The sequence below is a fragment of the Spermophilus citellus genome (assembly GCF_964194105.1).
Source record: "Spermophilus citellus genome assembly, chromosome: 4".
In the NCBI taxonomy this organism is placed as follows: domain Eukaryota; kingdom Metazoa; phylum Chordata; class Mammalia; order Rodentia; family Sciuridae; genus Spermophilus; species Spermophilus citellus.
The window spans coordinates 213,103,005-213,130,227 of record NC_138185.1 but is presented as its reverse complement, the minus strand read 5'-3'; the positions used below and the strand labels follow the sequence as shown (position 1 = coordinate 213,130,227).

General features: G+C 42.4%; 1 protein-coding gene across 6 annotated transcripts in view; it reads left to right on the top strand.

The window, feature by feature from the left end:
* The window catches only part of FOXN3 (forkhead box N3), a 382,952-nt gene that overhangs the window by 99,206 nt on the left and 256,523 nt on the right, over nucleotides 1–27,223 (top strand). For all 6 annotated transcript variants that reach the window (XM_081291238.1, XM_081291233.1, XM_081291234.1 and 3 more), the window contains one exon: nucleotides 12,204–12,306. The gene's annotated coding sequence lies outside the window, so the exon portion shown is untranslated. The remainder of the gene's footprint in view (nucleotides 1–12,203; nucleotides 12,307–27,223) is intronic.

Sequence of the window (27,223 nt, the reverse complement as noted above, 5' to 3'; positions counted from 1 at the left end):
CCCTCCCTTCTCCTCCTGCATGAAGCACTGGGTTTTCAAGTGAGAGTTTGGCTGACTCCCACAGTCTCTGCATTGCCTCTGTGAAAAAGATCCCCGAAGCCCCTCCTGCCATCTCTGTCCATTTCAGATCACAGTGGAGGCTCCTGGACCGAGTGGGAAGGTGAGCCCTGCTCTGAGTGAGACTCAGCAGGCTGAGTTTTGCCCAATAGCACCTTTAAGGTACATTCGTGGTGGAAACAAAGCAAAGTCCAAGAACACAAGTGAGTTCCCTGAGTGGCAGCTGGAACCTCAGCTGTGCGAGTCCTGTGCAATCACAGGACAAGAGAAAAGAGGAGACAGAGGGGACCACGAGTCAGTGGGAGCATTCTGGCCTGACTGAAGTTCACATTTCCTGTGAATTTTGCAACCTAAAAAAAAAATGAAAATTAGATGCTAAAGTCCCCTGAACAGCAGTTCTCATATTGATTTGCCAGTTCACCAGAAATTCCATTTTGAATGTTCTTGCTTTCATTGCCAGTCTCCCAAAGAAATGAACTTAACTTAAAAAGATTAAAATTAAGCATAAAAACTGAAATTTAAAAATAAGCTGGTGTGCCCATAGAAGGCTTGATTTACAAACTTTATAATGCCAAAGAGATGGGGTGGGGGGGAAATCAAAGGACATTGCCATGTAAAAACACTCAAAAAGGTTTTAAATTATAGGCAAATTGCTCATTAGGTGACTGGCTTTAGGCTAATTGACCTAGAGTCAATAGCATCCAAAAGGCGACACTTTTGTGCTCAGGGACACTTTCTCAGGCCTGTGTTCATCTTTTTTTCAGACAAAATTCTAATCAGCTCTACTATTTGGTTTCTCAGCCCCTGGCATATTAGATGTGAATCAAAATAGGAGGGAACTGTGAAAGCCAGACCACTTTGCACAGCAAGAGGGCCAGCTGATACCCTGACAGCCAGGGAGGAGGAGGCCAGAGAAAATGAAAACGCACATAGGAGGACGAGGACCTAATCTCAGAGTGCGGTCTCTCCTGGAGGCTGACCTCCTCCCTTCCCCTCTATGGCTCCTGGGAGCACCTCTCTACCAACATGCAGAGGTTCATAACGCCGACCTAGTTATGAAAAATATTTATAATAGGCTAAATCATGAGCCCTGGACTTTGCCTAATCTGTCATTTTCTTCTGTGAGCCATGTTAGAAAGTTTTTATCAGAAGGGGTCAAGTGATCGACTCTTGGGTTGGAGTGTCCTCAAAGCCCCAATTTCCCCTGCCTTTCCCCTGACTCCTCTCAAATAAGGCCCACACAATGATCTCTTTGGCTTTATGAAGAGACCAACCGAGAAACAGTTCTATAGTCTGGAAAAATTCACTTCTTTGGAAGAACTCTATCACCAAAAGGTAGCATGACCAAACCCCATGAAATTTTGATATCCAGGGGAGGAGGCAGGAAGATCCCACATCACTGTGAAATCTGCTTGTCATTATCTGATGACCGTGAGGGTGGTGAAGAAGCCATACAGTAAAAAGGCCACCCACAGAATGGGAGAAAGCATTTGCCCAGCATCTATCTGATCAGGGATTAGTATCCGGAATATATAGAGAACTCCTAAAACACAACCACAATAAAACCGAACAACTTATTTCAAAAATGAGCATAGCATAGCACTTGAATAGACATTCTCCAAAGATATGCAAATGGCCAGAAAGTGCACACACAAAAAATGTTCAGCATCACTCACAAATAGGGAAATGCACATCAATACTATAATGAAATGCTGCCTCATACCCACTGGCTACTATTAAAGTGGGGGGAAGTGGCACAGTGTCGCAGACCAAGCAGAGGCAAGTTGGAGGCCAGCCTAGGCAACTTAGTGAGACCCTGGGTCAAAATTAATTTAAAGAGTCAAGGAGGTAGTTCAGTGGTGGAGTTCAACCTCGAGTATGGGGAGGGGGGGAGTTGAAAGCAGAGTCTTAAGATCTTTTACAGTAGCTAAAATGTGGAAACAATCCAAATGCCCAGCAACAGATGAATGGATAAGCAAAATATGATATATCCACAGGAGAGAATATTACTCAGTTTTAAAATGGGAAGAAAACCCCGAGTTGCGGCCCATGCCTGTAGTCCCAGCTATTCTGAAGGCTGAGACAAGAGGATAGCAATTTGGAAGACAGCCTCAGCAACAGTGAGATGTTGTCTCAAAGAACAAAATGGAGAAGGGTATCCAGGGTTTGAGGATGTAACTCAGGGTAGCATGCTCCTGCATTCAATCTCCAGTACTTGGGCAGGGGTGGGGCGGGAGGAGATAGGGCATTCTGACATATGCTACAACATGGATGAACTGTGAGGACATTATGTAAGTGAAATAAGCCAGTCACCAAAAAGTAAATGTGGCGCGATTCCACTGGGACTGGGAAGTTATCGTTGAATGGGTGCAGAGTTCAGTGTTACAAGATCAAACAGTTATGGAGATGAATGAGGGTAATGGTTGCACAATATTATTTAATATCACTGAACCGTACACCTAAAAGTTGTTAAGATGTTAAATTTGACATTTTATCACAATTTTTTTAAAAAAATGAGAGGGGGGTGGCAGACTGACTCGGGATGTGGAATGGCTTCCTTCCTCAGGAGCTGACTGTTTTATCACTGCTGCTTGCTGCTCCCAATCCCCCTGCACCTCCAAAGCCCCAGGAGCACCCAACCATCTTTCCACTCCAAGCACCTCTTTGAGAATTGGTGCTGGGACTTAGGTTTGGGTGTAGGCTGAGATAATCTGCTTTGGGGCCTGGAGTTAACATAAAGGCTAGGCCCTCTTCTCCCATCCTTGGGAGAGGAAAATGCGTGAGTGAGGATAAAAGGAGAGAGAGCCTCTCTTCAACCACCAGCCATAGTTAATACCCAAATTGATTAATCTGGCACATGGGCTCTGTCCTCATCTAGTATAGTTGCTATAGTTATTCACAACCAATTGCATGGTGAGTGCTCTTGGGGACAGCATGGCCCATGGAAAGAACATTGGACCAGGTGATAGAAGACAAGGTTCTACCTTGTGACCTTGGACCAGTCACTAATTTTCAGAACTTTAGAGTATCTTCTGAGAGATGAGATTGGTGATGTCCGGTGTATTAGTCATCAGCTTTTTGTCACTGTGACCAAAATATCTGACAAGAACAACTTAGAGGAAGAAAAGTTTATTTTGGGCTCAGGTTTTCAGAGATTTCAGTCCATGGTTGGCTGACTTCATTGCTCGGGGCCTGAGGTGAGGCAGAAACATCATGTTTCAGAAGGGCACGGCAGAGGAAAGCTACTCAGCTCGGGGCAGCCGAGAAGCTGGGGGTGGAGAGAGAGAAAGAGATAAAAACAGTCCAAAGGCATGCCCCCCACCTTCTACCCCCAGCCACACCCCAACTGCCTAGTTTACCACCCAACAGTCCATGAATATTATTAATCCATCACGTAAATTAAACCACTGATGAGGTTAGAGTTCTTAATAATCTAATCATTTCACCCCTGAACGTTCCGGCACTGCCTAACATATGAGCTTTTGGTGTGACACCTTATATTCCAAACCAAAGCACCCACCAAACTAATTCATGGATTTCTCGTGATAGTCCAATGGGGTAACCTATGTGAAAAAGCCCAACACCAAAGGGATATGGAAACAGCAGGGCACAGTGAGCATCTACTGTATGCATTGCTTTGGCTCTTCTCCTTAAGTTTGTAAATACTGGTCAGTTAGTTAAAGGATAATCTCCACCTGTCCTACTGAAACGTAGACTAGGCTCTGTACTGGACTCTAACCTTGTCTTGAGATTGCTTTTTAAAAAGACATATTTCCTTAACCGATAAGGTGAATATATGTCTATTTTCTGTTTTGCTTTATCTTAGGAATGAGTCAATTATTATTGTCATAGTAAACAGCCAAGAATAATTCAATTTAGAAAGATCTTGCTCATCTTTTATAAGCTAATTTTGCCATAATCCCCACTGATAAAGTAGTGGTTTCTTTAAAACATGCCATTTCAGGGTCACGGAGCTACACTTTTAAAGCCTACAATTGATTGTTTAGTGCGAAAATTGTATTCAAGTGAAGCACATCAGCATGCAAATCTAAAATGTGGCCATTTTCATCTAGATTGAATATTATTGCCTAGCCCAAGGGATAGGATGTAATTAAAATTTTTGAACAGCTTAGTTTTGTCTACTGTGATGAGTATAACCCCAGTATTTAAAGGGGCTTACCAGTGCAAATAATGGGAAGATAGCCCAATGTACCAATCACTACACATTTTGGCTTTTTGGTTGAAGGAGCGAGTTCGACTTTTCTCCACAAGTCCAAGTATTGATAAGGACAGACATTTAAACTTGAAGCAAATGAGAGAACATTCAGGTGACAGGAAAATTCCATTTCTTTGTGAATAATAGTGATTCCATATCCTTACTGACCCTTACGAATACCTTGCTTGCATGAGTTTAGAAACAAAGACCCAGTGAGACAGTTGAAGCCCTGGGTGAGAGTTTATGCTTTTGCCTAATTAAAACAATTGAACATAAAGCCTCAAGTTGGAAGGGAGAAGAACTCTTAGCTTGGATCCACTTCAGGAAGTTTCCACATTCTCTCTCACCTTTCACAGTACCCACAAACCACATTTCAGGTAGCATGTTTATTCTAGTGCAATTCCACAATCACTCTTTGGTGAGACAAAGATGTTCACTGTGTCTGCCATGCCCACATCATTTTAAAAGAAAGACAAAGTTCTCCTTTTCTCCCAGGACAAGTTGGTGAAAGGATCCATGGCAGAGCTGCAACCACCTAAGAAGACACCCAGCAGGCATGGTTGAGACCACGGCTCATTTCAGCCATCCATATTTCCAGGTGTACCATATGTATTTAGTACATCATTTGATAATGCTAAAAAAAAAATTAAAGCAGTGTGAGACTAAAGGAGAAAGAAGATGAATGTTAGCATTCCCCTGGGGTTCATGGGTGAAGGAATTAACACAGCGTGGCACTCTACCCTAGCTGTGTTTGTTTCCATGGCAACAGCTACGTACATGTTTCAGACTATCTACAGTGACACAGTTGCAGAAATAGTAGCTTGCAGGTTTCTGATATCGCATCAGTGGACAGGCGGCATGCACTATATTAAGTAAGTGTAAAAGAATTTAAAATATAGCCCTGGATTCAGATGTGTCTCAGCCCAGCTGAGCAATGTGTTGGGGGTTGAGGCATCCCCTTCTGCAAGACAGCAAAACCTGGGCAAAGTTGAAAGTTGCAAGATTGCAGTCAAACAATTGTCCCGGCATGGGTAAATATCATCAAATGAAACAAATGTGAGTGACTTACAAAGGTAAGAAAATGGCTTTGGCAGATGACAGAATGAAGAAGGATATTGACAGGGGAAGCTCATTTTTGTGTGGGGTAGGGGGTAGTGATGGGTAAGGAATGAAAGGCTTGGGTTGAAAATAGCTGAGTCTGTAAGCACACCTAATGTGCAAAGAATCTTTAACAGCTGCTGAGTTTATGGCAACTAAGGTCTTTGAATGTCTCGTTGTAGAAATTGCTTTTATGTAAAAATGATCAGTTGAGGAGCAGAGAGGTTGATCAGGTGTGCAGTTAAAAGGAAATTGGGGCTCCATTGTCTTTTCAGAATGCTTATGTAAATACCTCTGTTCTCTCCAGGATGACCCTGGTTTGTCTTTGACATTTGCTGCCACTTTTTAGTACCATTTGCCGGTATCTGCGTTTATATTATGCCGCCACATTGTAGCCTGATATGACTTTAGTGTTGGTTAGAGAGCAACCAAGCAAAGATGATAGACTTTGTAAGTGTGTGACTTTGCAACCAAATTGTACGGTAATTTAGGAGAAGCCTTCCAACCAGCATTTATTTACGTGCCAGACCCTTACTTTTGAATAGCAGCCTAGGTATTACGTTAATGGCTTTCAATGTGCACGTTAGGATTGCAGGAGCTTTCAAGATATGTTGGAGTTAATTTTTACTGAGTTTTTAATGTCAAAATATTTTTATTTATGCCCGTTACTCAGTGTAAGCCTACATTTACCTTATGCTGTAGTTTCATTATTCGTGTATTAGTCAAGAGAATGTAAAATGGCACGGTAATTTAAGCTGATCTGTTCATTTGAGGAAGATTAGTTTTCTGACCGTAGGTAGATTTTTTTTTTTAAAGCAGTTCATGAAACTCTTTTGGTATTTATGAGACTGTTTGGTTTTGGGGTTTTTTTTTAATAAGTTTATTTTATTTGTTTATTTTTTTATGTGGTGCTGAGGATGAAACCCAGTGCCTTGCACATATTAGGCAAGCGCTCTACCACTGAGCCACAACCCCACCCTGGGTTTTGTTTTGTTTTTTTTTTTTTTTTTTTTTGGTTTGGTTTGGTTTCTAAGTGCACAGGGAGTGATCTCCAGTACGTACTGCGTCTTATACCTCTTGGTAATTATTTGATTGGATGTTGAGAGAACGCCTCTGGGGTTCTCCAGGCTTCTGAACACCTGGGCATGTAGAAAGGTGGGACAGGTTTTGAATTATAAATCAAGTACTTGAACCCTGAAATGTTCAACTTCCCAGATGAATATTTTTAGGATTTCACCTTTATGATCACACCTTTTTATGATCTCATATTAACATCGAAGCTGCCCATGTGTGCCCGTGTGTGGCCAGTCCAGGCAACCCTGAGAAGGAAGTGAAGTTTGTGGCTTCCATGGGGCACTTTTTCATGGTGGCTCATGCCAAAGGCAGCTCACTTCTTAGAACAAGAGCTCCTTTGCCCCCTGCCATCCTTACTTTGATGGAGGCTGAAGACACCGACCCGTCTTTGGGGTTGGTGGGGTAGAACATTTGCAGTATGCCTTCCCATGTGCTGACATCTCTGTCGTGGGCCCTGTGCATACCCACGTGTCAGGGAGGGCAGCATCTCTCAGTGGCAGCTGAACTATGCCACTTGCACTTGCCCCCAGGCAGAGGGACCAAACACTATGGGTATGTGAGATATGGGTATGTGAGAGTTCCCGTGATGTTCTCTTATGGAGTGTGAGGGATCCTATAAACTCGGGATCATGAAGCTGGGATTCTGAAATTGGAAATCAGAAGTTTCAGCGAATAACTTGGGATAGAAAGTTCACTTTTTGTGTTTTGGGAGTGCTAGAGCAGCCCCTCCCAATCCTTGGCTTATGTGTGTATTTTTCTCATCATCTCGAAATATTTTCCAGTGTGAAAACAAAACAAAGTAAGACATCAGTCTGTGTCATGTTATTTTAACCCTTTCATGTAAGAGTAGAAAAACCCATAAACCTACATATAAACTTCAGACTGACCCATCATTTGAAGGCAAAACTCTTATTGTAGCAAGCTTAATTGCTTCCATTCAGATTGCCAGGAAATTGATTTGGAAAAAAGAAAGAAATTTTTTGAGGCATTCCCAAATAGTTAGCAGCATGGAATGAATAAGAACAAAACGAAGGTACCACCAATCTTGGCTGGAGGTAGAATCGCCACCATAAACTTCGGGAGGCATAGCTCCTCTGGACTCTCCACTGCCAATGACTTCTGAAGGTACCCGATGACCACAGAGTAAAGGCCAATCCATTTGTTGGTGTCCAGGATTTTCCACCGTGAGTCCCTGTCAAGCTCCTATCCTCACTGTTTCCCCTCTTCCTTGGGCATCCTGTGCTGCTGCCTCAGGGCACTAAACACTGTGTTCCTGCCATACTTGGAATCTTCTAGGCCTTTGCTCTTGCTCTAGGCTCTACCCAATTGCCTTTACTTCTATCTTTGTTTCTGAAGCCCAGCTTAAATTCCAGTTCCTCCTCCACAGAAGCTTTCAGATCTCCCCTTCATCCTTAGGGGTATGATAGCTCCGTTCTCCATACTCCTGTGTCAGTTTCTTTGTCTTCCATTGTGGTCTTATTTCATTAAAGATGAGTTGTGACCAGATATGGTGGTGCACACCTGTAATCCCCCCAGCTGCTCCAGAAGCTGAAGTGGGAGGATTACAAATTCAAAACCAACCTGGGCAACATAGCAAGACCGCGTCTCAAAAATACATATGTGTGCATATGCATACATATATTAGTTGTATATCTGCTTAAGTATATTGTAAGGTATAAAAACAAGGTCCGGCTGGGCACAGTGGCTCACACCTGTAATTTCGATACTTAGTAGCCTGAGACAGGAGGATCCCAAGTTTGAGGCCAGCCTGGGCAACTTAACAAGACTCTGTCTCAAAATTTTAAAAAATTATAAAAAAGACTGGGAATATAGCTCAGAGGTAGAGCACCTCTGGGTTGAATTCCTAGTACCATTTTAAAAAAAAAGAAAGAAAAGATACCACTTTCAAAAAATACTAAAAACAACGTTCCTGGCTTATGTGTTTTTTAAGGTTTTGCCATACACAGAACAGTAATTCAAATTACTGTATTTAATTGACATCTTATGACATCTTAAAACATTGTAAAGATAGACATTGTTACACAATCCTCAAATGCTTATGTTCTTTGCTCAAAGGACATTTACTGGATACTGAGATTCCTAAGGCTGTCACAGCACCAAGCATCTGGACCCATGGGGCCTCTTTCAGATGCTTCCAAACTTCCAGCTGTTTGGCATTACCAAGCACTTTAACCAGGTGAACTAGGGAAGTGTTTGCGTTTTCATAGAATCATAAGATGCTTTGAGTCAGACAGGACCTTGGGGAGCTAAACTCCTTGCAGAACAGAGGAGAGAATTTTGAACCTGAACTCCTAAGTGACTTTTGCCAGGTTCACGGTTGGTTGGAGCCCCAGCCTACCAGATCTCTATGTCCCACCTCTGGTGAGCCTTCCTAGTGGTGGCTTCAGGTGCCACTTCAGTTATCAGCTCCACTCTTGCTTTCCGCCTGTCATCACACGACAGGCTGTTAACCAACTCTTTGCTAAAGACTGATATCATTGGGTTAAAAATGAAAACCAAAGAAATTGGGGGTTCATAACCCACTTCAATCTAATGTATGAAATATGATATGTCAAGAGCTTTGTAATGTTGTGAACAACCAATAAAAAAAAAAATGAAAACCAAAGGGGACCAAGATTTAAGCTCAGGGGAACTGGGAGCAAAGCTAATAATTCCTTAGCCGTTGCCTCACTGAGGACTCAGCAGCTGCTGAATTCAGTCAAGTTCAGACCCTTAAAAAGAGTGGAAAAAAGAAAGCACATAGTTTCCAGTGCCTGGGCACAGCATAGCGGGGCCAGCTGGGCGCAGTGCCTTGGCAGAGAGATTCTTCTGTTTCAGAAATCCGAGCCCCCGACCTTGCAAACAGGGAGGGGCGCACGGCTGCCCTGTGCCTGGTGGGGTGACTCCTGCCCAGTTACACCAGACACTGTTCCTATGCGAAGTCCATGAGGATCTCCAGCAAGAGTCGGTCTCCCTGTTGACATAAGAGCTTGCTATCTCAGGAGAGATGTGTGAACGTGGCTGGGACGCCATGTGTCTGAGGTTGACAGTCTTTTTCAGAGAAACTCTTGGTTTCTATATAAACGTGTGCTTTCTCCTGCCCAGAGTCAGCCTGTTAAGGGAATAAAGTGCAATTCAGGTTTCCGAGTTGGAAGCCTGATTAATCTCTCTGCCAGCTACATATGGAAATAAATTAGTAAGTGGTCCATCTGGGATTAAACTACTGCAGAGAAGATAAATTATTGCCATTGTATACATCCGTATAGTTGAAGACTGAGTTGTGTTCACCAGAGCTGCTGAATGGTAACTGGATGGAGGTTCTATTGCGGTCACTGAATAAAAAAAAATGTTTTTTTCAATGTTGGGGATCAAATCTATGTATGGCCTTGTACATGCTATGTGTACCACTACTACTGAGATGCATCCCTCACCCAGGAATAAAATTTAAAGAAAAAAAATTAAAAGCAAAAATTCACCTTAAAATGTTTCTTGGGAAAATGGATTGGTCGATGCCAATTTTGTTCCTCAGAATTGTTATATCTGCAAACATTTTAAAGGAGAGTCCCAAGGGCATAAGGAACATTTTAGTTTTATATTTTCAAAGGCCAATACAATAACAAGTGTTAATTAGTACCCAGTGTTTCATTGAGGAGGGCAATTCTATATGACTGTGTAGGAGTGCATGTTATAATTTGCATAGAAACGTTATATCTATTTTCTTATTTAAATTAAAGAGGGCAGGGCAGGTCAATGCCTTTCTTTCTCAATAGATGAAAAACTAAGGTTTAGGGGTTTAGTGCCTTGCCTATAATGTCTCAGCTGGTGAAACAGCAGAGCTGGGATAAGCAAGCAGATATTGCCACTTCTGCACCAGCTTCGTTTCAAAGGCTTGGTGTGACATCTAAAACATTATCAGAGTCCCATCCATCATCTTACCAACATCAGGAAATAAGGCATCTATGTATATTAATTATCTAGAAGCAAAAGCCCTAACTTCTTGATCATGAAAAGCATCTTTTCTCCAACTGAAAATGTCCCTTGTTAGTTCAACTTTTGGAGGGGACTCAGGCCCACCACTATCAACTGAAGTTATTTTATAAACTTAAAACTGAGATGGCCTCAGGGTTTTTTTTATGTGTGGTAACATTTTGCCCCTTTGCAGAATAGCCTAGGGCTACTGTGACATCCACATTCTTGTGCCTACTTCAAACTTTTCTTTTGTGTTCTTCCTCCTGGGCAGACCTTCAGACCTGTGGATCCTTGAAGCAGTTGAGAATCTCCATTCTGGAAAACACAGTGTGAAAGTGCACTAGATATAGAAATCCTTAAGTCACCTAGTATACCAGACAGGAGTTTTTCCAAAGATAAGCATCAGTGCAGGCTGGTGATCTTACACAAGAAAGAAGCTACAGGTCCAGCTTTGATGCCCCTGTGTTTGGAAGTAAACTCATCTCTCTCAGATCACCTTCAGATTTCTCACGCATCAGCCAGACCTGGTTACTCCACATCCCAGGGACTCTCATGCTTCAGCTGTTGCCTGTTCCTGCCTGTCCCTATCTGTCCCAGTTTTAAGACCCTTTGTTACTGTCATAGTCTTCATGACATTTTCCCTTTTACCATAAACTCCCACCCCAACCAGAGACAAATGTGCCTCTGAAACCCTCTAACCAGTAGACGAAACCATGTTGTGATACTTGAACGTCTTGCAGGGACTTTATCTCCTTCATCTCTGACTCTTCCTCCTTCCCAGTTCCTTGCTCAATATTTCATTTTTAATTGGCACATAAACATGAAATAGAATAGGGTAATTTTACTTTTCAACAACGGGTTAATATATTTAAAGGAGTGGATCACTGAATGTCCTGAGGCATATTGGAGTCACGTGCAAAAAAACAGATTTCTGGGCTTCATGACCAGATTTTCTCATTCGGTGAAACCTGGGTTGAGGCTTAAAATTTGCAGGTCCAGCAAGCTCTTGAGTGATGTCAATGCTGCTTCTTCAGGGATCATAGTTTGAGAATCACTGATCCAATGAATATGTTATTCCTAACATTCTCTTACTCATGATCGTAGGATAATACCATTCTTTTCATTGGAGAGTTTATTGATTTATCATCCTTGAAGGCTGGACCAAAAAAAAAAAAAAAAAACAACCTTCCATCAGAAATTATTACACAATCTTTCTCTTGTACCAATTTTCTTATTTTGCAATGTATCAGTTAACTGTGGCTCAGTCACTGCCGCCCATTCATTGAGCTCATCTCCAGGACTATAGCCAGAGTAATTGCATTTTACAACAGAGTTGAGGGTCATTGACTTTGTACCTGTGTCCATGGTTTACCAAGTAGACAGAGGCTGGTCCATGGGGTGGAGCATTGGTCTCGAATGCTTGTTGGTGCGTCGATGTCTTCCTTTGGATGGACGTGTGTTTCAGAAGCAGCTGTAGTGAAGGAAAATGATCTCACAGATGTCTCACTGGCAGTCCTACCGAAATCAAATGATCTTACGATGTCTATGGCATGTATTTTCAAATTTCTGGGTCCTCTTATGCCCTATGAGGCAGTTTCAAAAACACTCCATCCTGAAAGCTTCAGTGCTTCAATAACTATCCAAGAAATAAAGAGGTTCTGTGGCAATTGACTTTTTCACTGAAGTGTGTCATTTTCCAGGGTCGGGCCACAGAGGACATCCATTGTGGTTGTGAGGGCTCTCTGCTCCTCTCCTCTAATTCTGTCTTCCTTTTCTTCCTCTCCACCAGCCTCTAGAAGCATCCTATCATGATGATGGAGGCCCCTTCGTCCTTTCTGTGACGGGAGCTAGAGCGATGCTGACCTCGGTTTTCTGGACCCATTTGGACTCAGGTAATCACACTCGGCTTCCCTTCCCCGTTTCCGCACCTTACATGGGTTTACATCGAACAAACAAAACTCCAAAGCTATATCTAAATGCAAATGCAAAATTGATTGTTTCTCCATTCATTGGTATCTTCCCCTCCTCCCCTCAATCTTCTTAATGATCAGTTCATGCAGCTGATCAGACTGACAATGTGGTCAATCCAATTTAGGCATTAAGATGATTGAAAACATTGAATCACATCTTTACTTAAAATTCTGGTGTGTTTGTAGATGCACAAAGCAACCGAAACATCACTGGGAATTTTCATGTAGAAACTACTGTAGTGCCTCTAAATTATCTTCTTTCCCAGAATACTATGTTTAATTGTAGCAATCTTTCTAATGGTTTGTACCTTTTAGTTGCATTCAATAAGTATTATTGAATATCTGTTGTGTGTTCTTGGGACAGATGAGGATAAAAAATAAAATAAAAGTACAGAGCTTGGGATATAGCTCAGTTGGTAGAGTGCTTGCTTCACGTGCACAAGGCCCTGGGTTCAATCCCCAGCAAAAAAAAAAAAAAAAAAAAAAAAAGTACAAGGCTGGTTCCTATCCTCAAGCAGCTCACAGTCTTACAGAAGACTCTCAACTTGATCATGAGAAAATGGCACCTGGTGGAGCTTAGCTTAGGGCAGCGCTGTGCACTAACTATCACCCACTGCTCCAGGGAATTGAGAGATTTCCAGGATTGGGGTTGAAATAATTAGGGAAGAAGTCAAGGAACAGGGAGGACCTCAGTAGCTTTGTGGCTATTCATTTGGCCAGGCAGCTGGAAGAGGATGACATGGCACTTTGATGGGAGGACACCCTGTGGGCCTTGGTGGTGTCCCTGATCCTCTGCCCCAGCCAGAGCCAGACTCCCCTTTCAGGTCTGGGTCCCATAAGGATCCTGGAGTAGAGCCATTGGGGAGACCCACCTGGAGGGGCCTTGGCTGACAGTGTCTTTCGAGGGACAGTGGCCACTATGGCGTAGCTCTGGCTTGGCTTCTGCCTTGCTGGTCTTCTCTGCTCCTCTGAACCTGCCTACACCCTGCCTCTATTATTTGCTCTTCTCATGAACACCTGACTCCCTTCCTCTGGGTGCTGTGTGGCATGCCTGGCTTGGCAGGTCCCCAGGATGAACCACAGGCTGAGTGAGATCAGCACCTGGCACTCACCTGTGTGATTCTGAGCAGGGAAGTGGAGTTGGAGAGTAGACAGCATAAGCCAAGAACATGAGTTTGTACCTTGGGATGCAGAGTGTCTCTTGAAAGCTCTGAAATCCCAAAGTCAAGGAGGGTATCAAGGCCAAAGCTGGAACACAGTTTTATATGGGGAACAAGATGCATTGGTTAAGTTGGGGATGGAGCAGTAAATCCTGCCCACAACTGGCTCTTTCCCAGTGTTGCTTTTTGTCCATCTAGGTAAGGCAGTAGTGGCTTCTGCTGACCTGGGTTTTAAAGCTGCTACTAAGAGTGGTCAGCCAACATTCCTTCTCTTCCTGTCACACTGTACTCTGACCACACTGCACCTTCCTGAGCATGCCCAAGAGCCCAAGCTCTCACTGCCTGGGGAGTGTGGCCTCCTGGAACCACATCCCTGGTCAGCAGCCAGCAGGCAGTGGAAGAACTAGAATAACAACAGTATTTGTGCCCTCCTCCCCCTGAACTGATTGCCCCAGAGTCTTGCCACATCCCTTCTAAATCTGGGCCAGGGGTCAGTAAACTACATTCAGTCCCTGGGCCAAGGACAGCCCATGGCCTCTTTGTGCATGGCAGATAACTAAGAAGGGTTTTTGCATTTCTAAATGGTTGGAAAAAAAATTAAAAAGAAAACTAAAATTTTGTACCTCATAAGAATTCTATGGAATTCAAATTTCAGCATCTAAAGTTTTATTGGAACACAGCTATGATCATTCATTTCTGAATAATCAATGGCCACTTTTGTATTACAATGATGGAATCGAATAGTTACAACAGAAACCATAAACTATCAGCCCTTTTACATAGGAAGTTTGCTAACCCCTGACCTGAGTAATTGTGTGCCATAAGCATTTGCAAAATTAGAGGTTGGGGACTTGTCTCCCATTAAGAGAACAGAATTGAACTAGGTATAGGGGCACACGTCTATAATCCCAGAGAATCTCATGTCTATAATCCTGTGAATCTCAGACCCAAGGATCAAAAGTTTGAGGCCAGCCTTGGCAACTCAAAGAGACCCTGACTTAAAATAAAAAACAAAAAGATCCTGGGGACATAGCTCAGTGGTTCAATCCCCAGTACCACAAAGAAAATAAGGGGGGAAAAATGAAAAAAGGATTGAAGAATGAAGGGGATTAAAATAGGAAAGAGAGAAAGGGAGAGACTTTTAGAGTGATATTGCATATTGATCACACTCCAGTTGCATTTTTCCACTTATCTCTTAAACTTTCAATTAAATTTAATCTATCATCGAGGTCACCTCATCTTAGGAACTCACATACACTGTCCGTCATATCTTTAAATGAGGCATCCAGGCTTCTTGGATTAACCTAGCAAGTGAGCCCCAAATGAAAACAGATCATATACATTAGGCATTTTACTTTTTTTTTAGGCACCGGATGTGAGCTATTTCATTTTAAACCAAAGAGATATTTGGTTTTAAATCAAGTAATCATTGAAGGTTTACCATAAACAAGCTATGACATTTGAACTTGGCAACATTTTAACATTTTTTTTCCCACCCACTACAATTTTATGATTCTGCTGAATGAGAACTATGTTAAAAGTTGGAGAAATGAGTTCTAATCTTACTAACTTGCTGAGACAGGAAAGTTCCCAGGATCTTAGGATAGAAACTCATCTCCCAAATCTCAGGGGTTTAATACAACAAAATAGAAGCATGTTTTATTTTCTCTAGAATTAAGGAAGTAATGAAAAACTGCTTTTTGAATATACAGAACTGAATTCATATACGCAAGTTCAAATCTGGCCAGGTTGACCTCAGCTTGCTGGGGAAGATATTGTCTGGAAAATCATCATAAGTACCCAAGAGTTCTGGGTGCTTAACCACTGAACCACATCCCCAGCCATTTTTATATTTTATTTTGAGTAAGAGCCTTGCTGAATTGCTGAGGCTTGCTTTGAACTTGTCATCCTCCTGCCTCAGCCTCCAAAGCTGCTGGGATTACAGGCATGAGCCACCATGCCTGGCTGAGAGTTCTGATTTTGATAAGACTTTCTCATTCGCCTTGCCTCAGACCTGGGAAATCTCAATGCTGTCTATCATTAGAGCATTTATGATACTACAAGCAGCTTAAAGCAAGTTTCTCAAACATTAATGATTCAAACAAAATCACATGGGGAATCTTGTTAAAATGCAGATTCTGATAGGAAGTCTGGATTGGTAATTGAGATTTTGCATTTCTGACAAGCTCCCAGGTGAAGCATCGGCCAGGTACTATGACATACACATTGCTGGTTCCAGACAACATGTAGCAAGGGCTTAAGCTGCAGTGGTTCTCAAATGTGGTAACTGGATCCGCAGCATCACCCTGGAAACTATGGTACAAGTTAGGGATGTGAGTTCTAATTGCATTAACTGGCTGATCCAGGGAAGGCTATGGGATACAAGGTGAAAAGTACATCCCAAACCTCAGGGGATTAGCTCCACCAATGAGTGGGCCACTTTCCCACTCATTCTGAGTTGGGTTGTGTCACTGGTTCCCTTGCTCCAGCGTTTGAGGGCTGTAAGCCCCTTGCATCTTATGATAGCTATGTTTCTGAACGTGACTTCCTGGCCACTACAACACGTGAAAAAAAAAAAAAAAAAAAAAGGAGTCAAGAATTCACACCCATTCTTAAATGCTTTGGACCAAAATGGACTCAAGGGCTCTTCTACACCACAGTTCATTGACCAAGGCTGACTTTTTCTTTCTGTCCATTCCCATCACTCCCTACCCTGGCATGGACAAGGGCAGCTTGTTTTAAAACTGGGCACTGCATTTTACATGGAGAACAGATTTTAGTTGAAGTCTAGGATGGAGTAAAACCCTAGCCATTGAAGACCTGTCACGTGTTGAGCTGTTAATCCAGACAGACACCGTCCCCACACTAACAAGCAGGAGAGATTGAGTTCAAGGGGTTTATTTACAACTCTTTATTTAAAAGAGAAAAGAAGGGGGCTGGGTTGTGGCTCAGTGGTAGAGTGCTTGCCTGGCATGTGTAAAGCTCTGGGTTCAATCCCTAGCACCACATAAAACTAAATAAACAAAATAAAGGTATTGTGTCCATCTACAACTAAAAATATTTTTAAGAGAGAGAGAGAGAGAGAGAGAGAGAGAGAGAGAGAAATGGAAAGAAAGAAGAATACCAACTACAACCAAAGAGCAAGGTGCCTGTAAAATAATATTAAACAAAAAAGCTATCTACTCGCAAGGCTATGTATTGTAATTTCCCTGGTTTCCAGCCCTTCTAATCAGTGTTCAAAACTGAACCCATGGAATCAAAGGGAACGGTGGCTGGAAAATGAGCCAAACATAGTCATCTATTGCATTGCTTGCTTCAGGAAACAACCCCCCCCCCGAAAATTATACTTGTGGTTTCTAAATGTACAAAGAAAACGAAAGGAATTCCATTATGAAAGAAAGATTAGATGGAAATTTCTAATCCTGTCTCATAAACAATATAGGAATAACTTTAAAATATTCTGCTTTAAGCATGCATTTAATTTGTGCTCTGGGAACCAAATAATGTTGCCAAGATAAAACATTCTAATAATGATTTATGTAAATTTATTTGTACAAAGTAATGGTGTAGTTGCCTATAGCAAATTGCTTGGAATATGAAATGACATTTATGAGGTCTTCTTTTTTTTTTTCCCTCCTCTGAATGAATACAATGGAATAAATGAGATACACAGGAAAAAAAAGGTTCAAAATGGAGTCTGATGCAGAGATAGCCGGACAGGTTACAGAGTGTGAGCAGTCAACAGACCCAATTCAATATGGTTTCCTTTGAGGTTTTCATGATTTAAATCATTGTTAGACAACAGCGTCTTGGAAGGCTGGCACCCTATATTTCAGTGTTCACGAACTGCTCAGATGCCAAAGCTCTTTAAGAACAGCCAGTGACATCTCCTGTCCTGATAGCCCTGACAGTTAGTTCCCTTTCAACATGGGGTATGAACAAACCAGAGGTAATTGAAATAGAGCAATTAGTCTCAATTCCTAGTTACTTATTACTAAGGAAAGTTATGTCGGAGTCATAAATGGGGTCCAAATGTTGAAAAAACAAACCAAACCAAAGACTTCTGAAGACTGATTCATAGCCCTACAGTCATTTTCCTAGTTAGCAATTTTGATAACGCTCTAGTGTCTCCGGGAAATATTTAATTAAATGGAGACCCCCACACCTGTAACAGAGAGAGCTTCTGGGTACATACTTGGGCTTTATACATGACCACTGTAGCTTTCCATAACCTCTACAATGTGGGGAAGGTATGGCATGAACAACTTTGTCTTAGCAGGTATTTTAATTTTTCCACAAAGCATTTTTACTTTGTGGTTGTCACGATCATTTTCGTGATAAGAGTTTGTATTCTATATATCAGGAAATGTAGGGCCATAGAAGTCACAGAGTAACATATGGGAAGAGTAGGGGGATAGCTTCTACACCAGCGTTTGTCCCACCATCTCAATTTCAGGAGACATGAGGTTTTTGTGAATCTGGAGAGCTGACTTGACTTAAAACAAGTTTAGAGGGTTTTTTAAAATTTTATTTTATTTTAATTAGATATATATGACAGCAGAATGTATTTTGATTCATTGTACACAACTGCAGCACAACTTTTCATTTCTCTGGTTGTACATGATATCACATCACCCCATACGTACAGTCACACATGTCCCTAAGGTAATAATGTCATGATCTTGGATAGGCAAAATTAATATTGTCAAATGGCCATACTACCCAAAGCGCTATACAGATTCAATGTAATGCCAATTAAAATTCCAACACTCCTCCTTATGGAAATAGAAAAGGCAATCATGGGAAAAGTAAGCTCAGAGTCTTAGTTCTCTGGGACCATTAGGAGTCGCACCCGCTGTCCCAGGAGTGTTGTGTGTGTGTGTGTGGGGGGGGGGGTAGTGAATGGAGTGGAAGGACTTTGCAGTGGAATCCTCAGCTTCCTTGAGGTCAAGGGCTAAAGTCAGAGCTCCTAAGAGGGGTGGAAAAACTACACAGGGTTTTCAAGCTCAATGAAACCAGCACTGACCTCCAGGTAAGGGGGTGGCCTGGGTTTTCAGCAGCACCATAAAGCTCAGGGACTTCAAAAGCTGTGGCTTTTTGCAGGGTTGGGTTCAATGAAGGGGCCCGAGACCCCCTGGAAGGGCTGTGGCTGCCAGAAGAGACTATCAGTCATCTTTTTAGTTCCCAGTTCTTCTGCCTCCTGGGCATGATTTCTGAACCTCCATTTCCCCATCTGTAAAATAGGGACAATGATATTTACTTTATAGAGGTGGAATGAGAATGAAGTAATTCTTATAAAGGTCTTGACACGGCGCTTGGCAGAGAGTAAGCACTCCTTCTGTGGTACTACGTGATCCAGACTAATGAGATTAAAATATATCTCTAGTTTAACTGAAAATTGATTAAAAGATCAACTGGTCCAAGGCAGTTGTTTCTGTGCACCAAAAGATAGCAAGGTGAAAATGAGAATTAATTTACTTGTTCATTCAACAAACAGCGGGAGGTGTTGAAGACCCTTTGTAAACTGTTTACAAGGGATGCAGAGGCCAGATAGTCTGTCTTGAGGGATAGGGCGCTTGTCTGATTAGTTTATGTCTGACTCAGGGTTTTCCCCTCCCATTATTCTCCTCAATGTTATTATGATTGACATAACAAAAATTGAGTAGATGCCCATTGACACATGGCAAATGGGCACCATGCAGCCACTTTAATATACATACTCTTTGTCTTCCAAGAATTCAGAAATGAAGCTCTTCTAAATCCTTGTTTGTTGCTGCAAGCCCTGGTCCTGGCACAGAGCTGGTAGTCATCCTGGCTAATTGGAAATTCGGTTTGAGATGGATGGATGGATGGATAAAAAGGTCTGGTCTTTGACTCCTTCTGCCTGCACAAGAAAGCATTCTCATTCTTTGCAGATGTGTTCTTGGCCCTTGTAGGCAGGCCTCAAGGCTGAGAGTGTGAACACACCCTTTTGGTAGAAATCATCTCCATTAGAAGCATATATACTTCTTATCAAGGATTGAAATGAATCCTATGTAGAATGTGTTGATTTTTTTTTTTCCGAGATGGCTATATAACACCTTAGAAAAGGTGTTTCACATAAATTCTCAGAAGGAAGATAAGGAAATGTAAAGCATTCTCAAGTGAAAGGAAAAATAAGTACTAATTTTCAGATGGGGATCCAGGGCATAGCTCAGTCGTCGAATACTTGCCTGGCATGCACTAGGCCCTGGGTTTGATCCCCAGCGCCCCCAACTCCCACCCCTACAGATTGGGAATCCATTCTGTTCAATTTCAGAATTTCCCAGATACCCAGGAGCCCTTGTATGGAAAGCAGAGGGAGTTCCAAGGTGCCCTGCTTGAGCTAATGGCTAACCGTACATCCAATAAATATGCCTAGATAAGTGTTTGAAAACAGTTTTTCCCTCATCTATGGCAACATGAAAAAAATAAACTCAAGATAGTGAGTGCAGTATCATTACCTGGCAAAATAAAAAATTGGAATTTGTACACCTGACCCCAAACTACAGTCATGTGGCACGTTAACAGTGTTTTGATCAGTAACATTCAATGGATCAATGCCCCATAAGATTATCATGCAGCTGAAAAATTCCTATTGCTTAGCATTTTTACTATACCAAATTTTCTATGTTTAGATATGTTTAAATACAGAAATACCATTGTGCTACAGTTGCCTAAAGTATTCAGTGTGTTAACATGCTCTGTAAGTCTGTAGCCTAGGAGCCACAGCTACACAGTAGACTTATCGTGTGGTTGGTGCTACCATCTGGGTTTGTGTAAGTACACTCTGTGATGTTCACACAAGGACAATAGCCTAATGAATATATCACTGTCATAATATAACTGTATTTTTGAAATCCTGTTGCTGTGTGAAATCAAGATCTGGGTACCCTTGGGCTCTCTTACCTCTTCTCTTGGGTGCCATTCACCCCTCCTTCTCTAACCTCCCTACTGGCTCTTTCTACCCATTAGCAGAGGTCCAAAGCCTATGGGTTATCCTTCTTATTAAAAAAAAGATTAGCAAGCATTAGAGACATACCAGCAATTAAGACTTTCCGCCTGGTTTACAAAGGGGGGAATGCATTGGAAAAGATGAGCAGACGTCTGTTGATAGCGCTCTGGGTTACGAATGTTGATTCACACATTATCTCCTGAGGGAATCTGATGTTAGGCTTCCTTGCTGTGGACAATGTGATATTGAGCCAACTGACCAGCATGATGCCATTCACATGTGGATTTTTGTGTCACACTGATTTCACTCTCATTCTGGTGTGGGCATACAAACACCCAGAATGGATATTTGAGCATTAACCTGGGTCTGAGTCATGTGGATTCAAACTCATAACTGCTCAGTGTTCCAACAGTGGTAGCATTGAATTAGTGCAAGTGAGAGCATCTGGGTGTAGCAGGATGGAATTAGGATCTGAGAAACTACTGGAAGTCAGAGCAGGGACCTCTTCTAGGGAGTCTGAAGAGGAATGGCTATTTCAAAGTTGATAACTCCTGCAAGAGCGCAAACTTCAAGTTGGTCTACTTAATAAGACAAATATGTCATGAAGGAGAGAGGACTTTGAAAAGGGCATATCACTCCAAAGCCCAGCCAAATGACCTCTGAACAGTTGGACTTTAAACAAACACTGGGGCCCTAGTGCAAGATGTGTTTGTTTCTGAGATGAACATATCTGATAGCTAGCAGTGTGCGCCTGTTCCTATCATGTTATTCCTGCTGGGAGCAAAGCAACTTTACCTGCCTTTGACTCCCCCATGCCCCACAACTACCAGAGGATACATTACCTCGCAGTGACACACAGTTTTCCAAGTGAATAAAAAGAGGCAGGGAATTGTCATAGTGGCATAGGAGGATCTGAATTACTCACCAATTAGAATTTAATCAGTTTTCCCTGTGATTACCTTGATCCAGTGAATGGACAGATTTTTTTCCTGAACCAGTTGGGTAAACTGGTAAATTAGGCACTAAGTTAGGTGAGAGGACTGTATGATTCTTGAATGCTCCATCAGAGGCTTTCTTGGGTGAATAAGGGAATTGCCTGCTCACCGCTCATTTAGAGTGGCACACGGCTCTGTCATAGGTAGCTAGCAGCTTGATAAACACTTCTAAATAGTGGTGGCTTATGTTCATTGAAACATATAGCTTTATCCCCCACATGAAAGTAACTGAAATGTTAGTTATGATAATTTATTGCTGTCTATATAGATTCACGTAATGCATCTGGAAATATACAGACCTATACATGCATGTATGTATGTATAAACAAGTAAATTAGGTCATTCATAGGATTTCTTGTCTCCTTATGATATAGATATACCTTAATTACCACCGTGATATACCAGTTCTATTTTTATACTGTTCAATCTCCACTTCTTTCTTAGTTCTTCTACTTGGGACACAAATATAGCCCCTGGACGTCTATGTGCTTAACTGAACAAAAAATGTCAACAAGCTGCTATTTATTTTATTAAACAGCTTGAGCAGAGATGTTTGGTCTGATTGCCAGAAATTGTTAGCTTATCACTGAACTGCCCTGATGATTCTTATTATTCAATTTGCATTGCTTACAATAATAATTATTACTCCATAAAAGACCATGATGCTTTTATTTGTACAGTGCTTTCATTAATAATTTAATTGATGATTACATCCAAGTGGTTCTGCCACATATACATCAAGGGACTTAGAAACTGGCCCTGGGAACCTTGGGTAATCAGAATGCAGATGTCAGTTATAAGGCCTGGGGTAAGAATGGGGTGGTAGGAAGGACATTTGGCCATGACATTCATTTGGGTTTTGTGTGTGTGGGGGGGTACTGAGGTACCAGGGGTACTCTACTACTGAACTACATCCTCAGCCCTTTTAAAAAAATTTTATTTTGAGATACAGTCTTGCTAAGTTGCCCAGTCTGGCCTTGAACTTGTGGCCTTCCTACCTCATCTTCTTGAGTTGATGGGATTACATATGAGCGTCCCATGCCTGGCCCCCAACTGGTTATTTACATCCCCTCCCCCATATTTATTACTGAACATTTTATTGATTCTCTGGTTGTGACTCTGATCTGGTAGTTTTAACCTAAGAAACTAGATCTTGGTATAGTTATTTCGGTCACTAAAATGGCTAGGTTGGTACTGATTTATAAGTGAAAAAAGTAATAATGGCTAAAACAATAAATCCAACCTGAAATGATTGAATCAGTGGGTTCGAGTAAATAGCCTCTGTCCGTGGGGCCTGTTCTGCAGAATGATGAAGGTTTTATCGGCTTAGCTGATTCTCCCAGCAGCATCGCAGCTGTGTGAGACGTATATGTTTCAATATATCTTGCTATAGAAAAACTTACCTTGTGGATTTTTTGAGCATAGGGCAGCACTACAAGTTTTGTCCTAACCTTACGCTTAATATATTATGTAAAATGATGAATTGAAATGTACCTTTAATGCTGGGAAAACTGGAAATCCATATGCAACAAAATGAAACTGAATCCCTTTCTCTCGCCATGCACAAAAGTTAACTCAAAATGGATCAAGAAGCTTGATATTAAACCAGAGACAAGGCATCTGATAGAAGAAAAAGTTGGCTACGACCTACACACTGTGGGGTCGGGCTCCAAATTCCTCAATAGGACACCCATAGCACAAGAATTAATATCTAGAATCAACAAATGGGACTTGCTCAAACTAAAAAGTTTTTTCTCAGCAAAAGAAACCATAAGAGAGGTAAATAGGGAGCCTACATCATGGGAACAAATCTTTACTCCTCACACTTCAGATAGAGCCCTAATATCCAGAGTATATAAAGAACTCAAAAAATTAGACAATAAGATAACAAATAACCCAATCAACAAATGGGCCAAGGACCTAAACAGACACTTCTCAGAGGAGGACATACAATCAATCAACAAGTACATGAAAAAATGCTCACCATTGCTAGCAGTCAGAGAAATGCAAATCAAAACCACCCTAAGATATCATCTCACTCCAGTAAGATTGGCAGCCATTATGAAGTCAAACAACAACAAGTGCTGGCGAGGATGTGGGGAAAAGGGTACACTTGTACATTGTTGGTGGGACTGCAAATTGGTGCAACCAATTTGGAAAGCAGTATGGAGATTTCTTGGAAAGCTGGGAATGGAACCACCATTTGACCCAGCTATTCCCCTTCTGGGTCTATTCCCTAAAGACCTAAAAACAGCATGCTACAGGGACACTGCTACATCGATATTCATAGCAGTACAATTCACAATAGCAAGACTGTGGAAGCAACCTAGATGCCCTTCAATAGACAAATGGAAAAAAATGTGGCATTTATACACAATGGAGTATTACTCTGCATTAAGAAATGACAAAATTATAGAATTTGGAGGGAAATGGATGGCATTAGAGCAGATTATGCTTAGTGAAGCTAGCCAATCCCTAAAAAACAAATGCCAAATGTCTTCTTTGATATAAGGAGAGTAACTAAGAACAGAGTAGGGAAGAAGAGCATGAGAAGATGAATAACATTAAACAGGGATGAGAGGTGGGAGGGACAGGGAGAGAGAAGGGAAATTGCTTGGAAATGGAAGGAGACCCTTAGGGTTATACAAAAATTGCATACAAGAGGAAGTGAGGGGAAAGGGAAAAATAATACAAGGGGGAGAAATGAATTACAGTAGAGGGGGTAGAGAGAGAAGAGGGGAGGGGAGGGGAGGGGGGATAGTAGAGGATAGGAAAGGCAGCAGAATACAACAGACATGAGTATGTCAATATGTAAATCAATGGAAGTGTAACTGATGTGATTCTGCAATCTGTATACGGGGTAAAAATGGGAGTTCATAACCCACTTGAATCAAAGTGTGAAATATGATATATCAAGAACTATGTAATGTTTTGAACAACAAATAAAAAAATTTTTAAAAAATGTACCTTTAAAATCACGAGATAATGGGGTTGAACCTGACTCTGGTGGGTGTCAAGCAAATAGGAGATTTCCAGGTGATCAACCCAGTCTGACTTCCAGGGGGATGAACACACCTGTTGGTTAAGATTGTCATGGAGGAAACTTTTCACATCAGATGGTCATTTGTGAAAAGGATGGCCTTCTCCTTACTGGGGACAATGTTTTTGGAGTGGGTTTTACTGGCTGGCCTTTGCACCTGGCAACATATTCAGTGGGCTCAGGAAAGGAATCAGGGGTAAATTAACCTCAGAGAGGGGTTATGGGGATGGCTATAGAGCTCCTTTCATAATTTACCTTCCAGAACGGAGTTTGCCTTCTCATAATTAAAAATCACATCTACACCTTTAAAAAAAATAGCTGAGTTCCTGAGAAAGGGAAACTCTATAGGTGTACAAACTATTTTAATTTAACAATCAACTATTAATTACTAATTTGGAAGAAGAAAGTCACTTCCTGGTGCCCAAGTTTTGCGTCTGTGCCACTCAAGCTTGACTGAGTTATGGGGTAACAGACAATCTCCAAAACTCAGTGACATAAAATAATGAAGTTTTAATTCTTGTTTGTTGTCCCTACCTGTTGGAGGTTGGCTGGGGACTGTGCCCATGTTATCCTTGTTCTCATCCCTGAATGGAGGCAGAGGGGACATTCCCACCCCCGTGGCTGACGGAAAGGAGATCATGGTGAAGCATGAACTGGTTCCTACAGCTGTCCATAGTGACAGGTTTTATTGGCCAGTGCTAGTCACATGAAGGTAGGTGGGGAAGTGTAATTTAACTGGAGAGACCTGAAATATTTATGGTGTCTTCAGTATCTGCCTTCGATGTTAGAGATAGAACTCTAGCAACCTAGCTCGGCTGAGGCAATCGAGAACTGAGGAGAGAATTTCTTGCATCCACCTGCGGAAAATGGAGCCGTCTCTTAAAGTAGGGGTGCTTCATCTCTTTAGTGACATCCTTCTAGGGGTTGGGCCTGGGCTCTAGCTCACCCCAATCTCCATTTCACACTCGGGTATCAGCCACCGAGTCAGGCCTTCAGCATGCTTGTTATGCACACAACAAGGGGAGTCCTCCTGTCTCCCCTTCCTGGTCAGCCAGGTGGCCACTTCCAAGCTCCGCCTAGACAGGAATTCTGAAATGGCCACAGTTTCTTGGTTTCCCTTTCTTGGTGTTCACTCTGAATTATCTCAGTTTTTGAACTGATATGTTACATTTCATTTTTCTTAAATGTGTTCCTTCTTGCAAGGACAAGCCCTGGTTGATTTGGGGATCAATCCCTGCTTACAGCTGACTGGGATGGAAGGTTCTTTTCAGTCATGATGATCAAAGAAGCTTCTGTTTTCCTTGCTTCCGTTTTCTTCTTCTTTTTTCCCCTTTTCTTTTTTGGAGGTGCAGGGGTTGAACCCTGGGCTCCTGGGTGCTAGGCAAGCGCTCTGCCACATGGTCATGCCCCCCGCCCCCGCCCCACCAGCTCCCACCTGCTCTCTGTTTGCCTGTGTCTCCGCCACGCTGCTCCCCAACACTGGCCCAGCACCTCCCTGTTTAAAACAGGGCACTTGGGCCTGGACTTGCAATGTTGGCATAACAAGTTCCATCAGGACCTTAGTTATAGTCCTCACAGCCCAAAAATGAATTTTTGTCCGGACAAGAGGGCCTGGCAGTGCCAGCAAATTCAGCCATCTGGAATAGAGCCATGAGTTGGGTAGGAATAAAAAGTGTCTCAGCGGACAAAGCAGTTATCTCCAAATTCTAGCACTAAACCTGAGTCCATCCTTACTTCTTTCTGTGTCTGGACACAGCCACGCCTCTGATTAGCTCCCCCACCACCCCGCGTTGGGGATGGAACCCAGGTCCCCTAACATGCTAAACAGGCACTGTACCACTGAGCTACACCCCTGCTTTAACTGTTTTCTGGATCCCCTCTTTTCTTTCCTGCCCCTCCCCAGCATTGGGGATGGAACCCAGGACCTTGTGCATGCCAGGCAAGCACTCTGTCACCAAGCTACTCCCTTGGCCCCCTGGCCCTTCTTTATAGATGAGAACACGGAGGCGTAAAGAGCTTAAATCATTTGCCGAAAGCCTCGAAACTACAAATGGTAAAACAGACTTCTAGGGTTCTGGGCCCGGGGAGATAATCAATGCCTATGGTGGCAGCAGTGAGATAAGGGACAAGGTTGAGCTGTATTTAATGTTCTCATTTGTGAAAAAGTAGTAGAGAAATATGTCATAATTGTAGGACAGTTCCCTCATTCAAAGCAGCCAGTTTTGTGTTGGATTCTAGTGCAGGCTGAGAAATTCCGCCAAGCGGGGTGGCGGGGCCTGATTCTGCCAGGCGGGGGAGCTGCTGCAGTCCGGGTTAGCTGGGGTACGCGCGGGCGATTATGAAATGCATCTTTGCACAATCTAGATGAAAACCTGACTCTGCCTGTGTCACGATGATCCCTTTGGTCCTGGCGTGCGAGGTTCGGGTGGACAGCCTCAGACAGGGGCAGGCCTTGCCTGCGTCACTGAGGGTCCTGCTTCCTGAGGTCCTCAGGGATCCGCCCTCTGTGGTGTACTTTATAATTGACATTGTCATGCGCACAACATCCTGTGCTCAAAATCATCCTTCAGGCCAGGCAGGTGTGGGTGCTGCCATGGCTGATGTGGTTTGTCCCTCCAAAACTCATGCTGAGATTTAATTGTCACTGTGGCAGTGTCGGGAGGTGGGGCCT